The sequence below is a fragment of the Pan paniscus genome, chromosome 17 (assembly GCF_029289425.2).
Source record: "Pan paniscus chromosome 17, NHGRI_mPanPan1-v2.0_pri, whole genome shotgun sequence".
Classification (NCBI taxonomy): domain Eukaryota; kingdom Metazoa; phylum Chordata; class Mammalia; order Primates; family Hominidae; genus Pan; species Pan paniscus.
Genome location: NC_073266.2, coordinates 86,670,616 through 86,678,169, shown reverse-complemented (window position 1 = coordinate 86,678,169; position 7,554 = coordinate 86,670,616).

The window sequence follows — 7,554 nt, the reverse complement described above, 5'->3', positions numbered from 1 at the left end:
TATTTTAAGAAAATAATCTATTTTTCATTGGGGAATACTTTATTTGCTTTAAGGCAGTAAAGTCAAGCAGTTAATTCTACATTGTAAGAAACATCCTGGCTGGGCGTGGTGGCTCACGCCTATAATCCCAGGACTCTGGGAGTCCCAGGCAGTGGATTACCTGAGGTCAGGAGTTCAAGACCAGCCTGGGCAACATGGGGAAACCCCATCTCTACTAAAAATACAAAAAATTAGCCGGGCGTGTTGCACACCTGTAGTTCCAGCTACTCTGGAGGCTGAGGTAGGAGAATCTCTTGAACCTGGGAGGCGGCGGTTGCAGTGAGTCGAGATTGCACCATTGCACTCCAGCCTGAGCAACAGGAGCGATACCCCATCTCAAACAAAACAAAACAAAACAACACACACACACAAACAAACAAACAAAAAACCAAAAACCAAAAAGCATCCTAACTCACTGGATACAAATCCTGGCTTTGCTATTTGTTATTTGTTAGCTATGTAACCTTCAATAATTAATATACTAGCCAGTCGTGTGTGTGTGTGTGTGTGTGTGTGTGTGTTCTGATAACAAAACAAGAAAAAACTAGTTAAAATCCATCGCTGTAATCCTGTTTTATTGGCTCAATCTTAAAGGAGCAAGCAAAGATATAACTTGACACATTTACCAATTGACTCTGTAGAACTGACACGGCACAGTGAGATGGTAGAAGGTAAAGCCATAGTTCCTGATTTCAAATCTTATCTCTGCTACTTACTGGCTGTGTCATCTTGGGAAGCCTATAACTCTGTGCCTAAGTGTTCTCATCTGCAAAATATGCTGGATAATATTATTAGTAGGCTCATATCTTTGTTATACAGGTTAAATGAGTTCGTATTTATAAAGCACAGTAGTTATCAGAAGATTTTTAAGTACTATATGTACATGGGTTTGCTAAATAACTAAAATAAATAAGATGAATGGGTTGACTTTCATCTCCCTTGCCTCCCTCCCCACCAGATATGTCTAACATCCTAACTGAAACACAAGTTCAAATCTCTGGTCTTTGTTTACATGTCAAGACTGTTGGCATATACCTAGTACAGAATTTTGTTTTATTTTTGTACCAAGATGAATTACTCTCTGACTTTGCTTTTTTATCTTTTCAGTACTAGAGAAGCTGCTTATCCAATTCTCTCAGTCTGATCCTAGGATAAGATTTGTATAAAGCACCCTGTGACATGCTCAATACGTAGGAAGTGCGCAAACTTATACGCCAAAACTAGTTAAAGGTATATAAAATATTAAATTTTATTTAAGTATGTAAGTTTCTCATTAAAGATGCCTAAGTTTAATGACCCATGGGGATGAAATATCTAGATATGTATGAAAAAATAGATAGATACTTATATCCTAGTCACTAATTTTCATGTTAAAGTTGAATATGCACAATTTTGTTGTCAATCAAAACAATATTCCTTTGTATCTGATATAAGACCTATAAAAAAAGAATGATATAGATTTTCTGTCTCCCTTCATTTTGTTCCTGTAACTTACATTTTTTATTAACTTATCCTAAAGTATCTCTATGTATAGTTCATCCCATGAATATAAATTTATCACATGAAAAATACCTTGCTACATTAGGCATTTTCAGAGTAAGGTATAATTATCTTCCATTGTCTCTCTTATAAATTAAAAATAGTTTCAGCTTATCTATAAAAACTTCAGAAATTTCCACTTAATGGTAAAGATTAGTGAAACAACTGACAGAAAGGTACTTGGAATAAATATAAAAACCTCTTTCACATAAGAAAATAATTATAACTTTCAATGATATGAGAACAATTGTAGAAAAAAAACTATTTTGGAAATAAAAAAAGAAAAGCTTCATCATTTCAGTTCTTATGTGGTACATCATATTATCAAGTCTTTTTTGATGTGTTTCATCAAATTCATTTTAATCTATCATCTAGATTTCAGTGTTATTTCCGTAGCTCTGGAAGAATGGGACCTTTTTTTTTTCCTTCTCAGCCTTATAAAAATAGTTGTCAGAACTGCAAAAACCATCAAATTTGACAGACAAGCAGGAACTTCATTAACCTGCTCAATCATTTATTAACCAAAACATTTTCTTTAGCTATAAAATTATGCATAGAATCCCCTGTAGTGAAACTCTCTTCCGTCTGGACAGGAATGTTACTATGTCTGGGGATTTACCTGCCTTTGGAGATATTGTTTGTCTTTAGATGTCTATTGGAAAGAAAATAAGGGATTTTTTTACTTAAGATATCCTAACACTTAAAAAAATTAATGCTACTTTTTTCAGTTCATGAACTACTGAATTTTCTGTTTTTACAGATACACAAATAGCTTTTGTTTTAACTGCTCCAAGAGCTAAACATAGTGACATTACTGAAGCTGTTCTTAGCCTCTTAATTTTAGAAATCAGTGACTTTCTTGGTTGCCCTAAATAAGGATGCAAGGCAGTCATATAAATTCTGACCTTCTCAACACACAGCTGTAGGTTCTTTCAAACTTGTCAGCAAGACTGCACCCCAGGGGGCTGCCAGAAAGAGTGTACGCTATAGGGGAGAAGCATTGGTCCAGGCCTTCTAGACTAGTCCTTCTAGACTGTGGGCTTATCTCTTATGATAAGGCACAGTGTATATGGATTAAGTTAGCAAATTTGGTAGAAAACTGTTCTTTAGTTCTACTATAATGCCTAAAGGGTATATCAGAATATAATTCTGAAATATAAGACTCAAATGTATTTTTGTATCATAGTCAAATTAGAATATTTCTAATTCCTTCTACAAAAAAGGCTAAAAATGAATTGGAGATTTTTAAAACAGCACAGATAATATCTTTTTTTTCCTGATATTCTAAGCTGAAGGAGAAACAACTTACAAGTTCAATCTTGGTAAAATTTTAAACAAAGTTAAAAGTTCAGCCCAGTAAAAGAGTGAAATTGAAATGTCCTTAACACAAAGAAATGATAAATACTTGAGGTGATGAATACTCCAATTGCTATAATTTGATCATTACACATTTTATTCCTGTATCAAAATTTCGCATGTACCCCATAAATATATACAATTATTATGTATCCATAATAATTAAAAATAAAAATATTAAAAATATTTTTTAAATGACTGGCTTGTGTAAACATCAAACTTCTCTGATACCTCCCAGTTGTTCTTTTGATTGAATGAGATGCAAGCAAAATGTTTGAATTCTGTTTCCTGTAAGTTTTCAAATAAATTCCAGAAATAGGAACACTTTTACACTGTTGGTAGGAATGTAAATTAGTTCAACCATTGTGGAAGATGGTGTGGCGATTCCTTAAAGATCTGGAACTAGAAATACCACTTGACCCAGCAATCCCATTATTGGGTATATACCCAAAGGAATATAAATCTTTCTAGTACAAAGATACACGCACATCTATGTTCATTGCAAAACTGCTCACAATAGCAAACTACTCACAATAACAAAGACATGGAATCAACCTAAATGCCCATCAGTGATAGACTGGATGAAGAAAACATGGTACATATACACAATGAAATACTATATGGCCATAAAAAGGAAAGAAATAATGTCCTTTGCAGGGACATGGATAGAGCTGGAAGCCATTATCCTTAGCAAACTAACATAGGAACAGAAAACCAAATACCACATGTTCTCACTTATAAGTGGGAGCTGAACAATGAGAACATATGGACACAGGGAGGGGAACAACACACACTGGGCCTGTCAAGGGGTGAGGAGAATGGGGAGAACATTAGGAAAAATAGCTAATGCATGCTGGGCTTGATACCTAGGTGATGGGTGGATAGGTGCAGCAAACCACCATGGCACACATTTACCTATGTAACAAACCTGCACATCCTGCACCTGTACCCCGGAACTTAAAATAAAAAATAAAATTAATTAAAAAAATAAAAATTTATTTTATCCCCAATGTGGTGTGCCAATATCTTTGACATCATGGTGTTTCCAGTAATATAAATGTATATAGACAAAAAGAACATAGCATTTCTTCCATTTTTCTTGAAAGTGTAAAAGGATGAGGGCACACTGGCTCAAGCCTGTAATCTCAGCACTTTGGGAGACTGAGGTGGGTGGGTTGCTTGAGCCCAGAAGTTTGAGACCAGCCTAGGCAACATGACAAAACCCTGTCTATATAAAATAAAATAAAATAAAATAAAATAAAATAAGCCAATAAGCTGGGCATGATGTTGCGTGCCTGTAGTCCCAGCTACTCGGGAGCTGAGGTACGAGGATCTTTTGAGCCCAGGAGGCAGACGTTTCAGCGAATAGCTGAGATTAGCAGTGAATAGCAGCGAATAGCTGCAGTCAAACCTGAGCAAAAGAGCAAGACAAATAAAGTGTAAAAGAAGAACTAAATGAGGTAATTCTTGCCTTGTCAATAAAATAGCTTAGAAAACATTCTGAAGGAGAAGTAAATGTGATTGTAAGCCTCAAATTGTTTCTAGAATTTTTGTATAAATTGCTCAAAGAAGGACACATAAACAATAAGTAAATGATAAAAAATTTAAAAAAATAAGAAGGCATATAAACAACAGACAAATAAAATAAATTTGCAAGGATTCAGATAGTAGAGGTTTCACCACACAACAACCTTACAAGTTGCAAAAGAATTGAGAGTTACAAATTTCAACAAAAATATGGAAACCATTAAGACGTTACAGAATGGCAAATGCATTAACTGGAAATATTAGAACTGAAAATTACAATACTCACAATTAAAAAATTAGTGGGCAAGTATAATAGCAGATATAACCAGCTCATGAGATATTACTTTTCCAGCACTAGAAGGGCTAAAATGAATAAAAGAATCATAATATCACATTTTAATAAGAATGTTCAGCAAATGAAGCTGCCATACATTGCTGGAGGAAGTATAAAATTGTACAGCCATTTTGGAAAATAATTTTTCAGTCTTTGAGAAAGATAAAAATGACTTTATGCCCTCCATGGGGAGAAAATAAAAAAAAAATCCTTAGAGTGCCAATGAATAATATTGTATAGAAGGAGTGATAGAATTAGAAAATAATTACTGAATAATTACACTAATAGCTAAAATTTTGATGAGAAACAGAATACTTAGATTGAACCTATCTCCCTAGATATTATTTATTAACTAAAATGTAAAAATAATAATTTAAAGGAGAAGAAACCCAGTTTACAACATCTTAACAAACGATCAAATCTATCATTACCAAGACTGGGACAAATGGACATCATATACCTCCTGATATCATGTACCAAGAAGGACACACTATCATTTGAGTTGTATCCATGCCAAAAATGTGTAACTTGAATTTAATAATGATTCAAATTCTGGAGCACTTTATAAATAACTCTCCTATAATATTGAAACTGCTTTTGTGAAAATTATGATGGTGAGAGAAATCTGACATAGAAATGTTATTAAAGTGAAAGAAATCACATCTAACAGACTCTATCTTGCTTTTAACCTCCAAGCTGCTGTTTTTCACTCCTGGAGTAGGCTAAACTAACTATGGGGGGAGTTTAGTTTCTAGTTTAACTGTTTTTGTTTGTTTGCTTGTTTTTTTTTTTTTTTTTTTTTGTGAGAGAGAGAGCATCTCACTCCATCACCCAGGCTGAATGCAGTTGTGCGATCTCAGCTCACTGCAACCTCCACCTCCCAGGTTCAGACAATCCTCATGCCTCAGCCTCCCGAGTAGCTGGGACTACAGGTGTGTGCCACCACACCCAGCTAATTTTTGCACTTTTTGTAGAGATAGGGTCTCACTATGTTGACCAGACTGGTCTCGAATTCCTGACCTCAAGTGATCCGCCTGCCTCGGCCTTCCAAAGTGCTAGGATTACAGGCATGAGCCACTGTGCCCAGATGAGTTTAACTATTTTTAGAAATATGATAACAGCCCCTTCCCAAAACTAACCCCCTCCTTGCTCAGGGACAGTAACTGCCTTTGTAAAACCAACAAATTTGCCACAGAGTTAAAATTACGGTTCAGGAGTTACGTAATTAAAGGTTACGAGACTTGTAACTTCCCCAATTTCTGCTATAGATAATATCACTATTGTAAAACCTAAGATTGTGTTTGAGTTACTTTCCAGACCCTTCATTCTGAAGAGCCAGCTGACACCACTTGGACAAGTAATCCAATCCAAGTAACTGGTTCATCTGTTCTTGTGACCCCACTCAGGAAGTGACTGAGTGCAAGAAGACAGTTTTTACCCACTATGAGTTTATCCCCAACCCAACCGCCAACATTTCCCATTCTCTACAACCCTGCCTCCCCACCAAACTATTCTTGTAAAAGCTGATCCTCTGAGCTTTTGGGGAGGCTGATTTGAATAATTACGCCCATCTTTCTGCTCAGCTAGCTCTGAGATTATGAAATTATTTCTCTACCGCAAAATCACTGTCTCAGTGACTTGGTTTTATCTGTGCAGCAGAGAAGAACGTGTGGAGCAATTACAATATTTAAAAAAGTCAAGATGATCAAGCAAAATTCTAGAGTAAGGGTGACTATGTAGACATGCCCATTACATATTGGATGTGTTGAATTCCAAGTCAGGACACAAGTTTTCAATAAAAGATATTATTGGGACAATAAATGATATTTAAATATGGATGAGGAATTACATAATATTTTCATCAATGTTAAATTTACTGACACTGATAACTGCACTGTGGTGTTGGCAGACAATGTCCTTTTTTCATCTGACATATCTATAGCTAGATACAAATATAGAGACACACACGTACACTAAAATGTTCATGAGTGAAGATGCGTAATGACTGTAACTTACTCTCATTAAAGAGCATTAAAATTCAAGCTACAGAGTGGGAGGAAATGTTTACAATTAAATTAAAAAACAAAAAGCAAAACAACAAAATTCCTCCTACATATTAATAAGAAAGTGATCTGAGACATTAGAGAAACAGAAAACTTAATATGATTTTTTTTTTTTTTTTTGAGATGGAGTCTCCCTTTGTCACCAGGCTGGAGTGGAATGGCATGATCTCGGCTCACTGCAATCTCCACCTCCTGGGTTCAAGCGATTGTGGTGCCTCAGCCTTCCGAGTAGCTGGGATTACAGGCATGCGCCACCACACTCAGCTAATTTGTGTATTTTTAGTAGAGACTGGGTTTCACCATGTTGGCCAGGCTGGTCTCAAACTCCTGACCTCGTTATCCGCCCTTGGCCTCCCAAAGTATTAGGATTACAGGCGTAAGCCACTGTGCCAGGCCCAAAATGACATTTTAAAAAATATAATGAAATGCCCAATAAATATATGAAATATTTAAAAATTTGCTCAACCTCATTACAAAATTGGGAAATTGTTATAAATCACAATGAGACAGCATCACAAAAACACCAGAATGGCTAATTTTAAGTATTAATAAAATGATTGGTGATAGCAAGAGTATGTGCAAATGTGGCATAATGGTAGCTCTCATGCCGTGAGTTGGAGAACTGTTTAACTTTGTTTACCAGTGTTAAATATTTCCACACCAATGACCTCTTAGCTTGCCTTGTTGGTGTATATC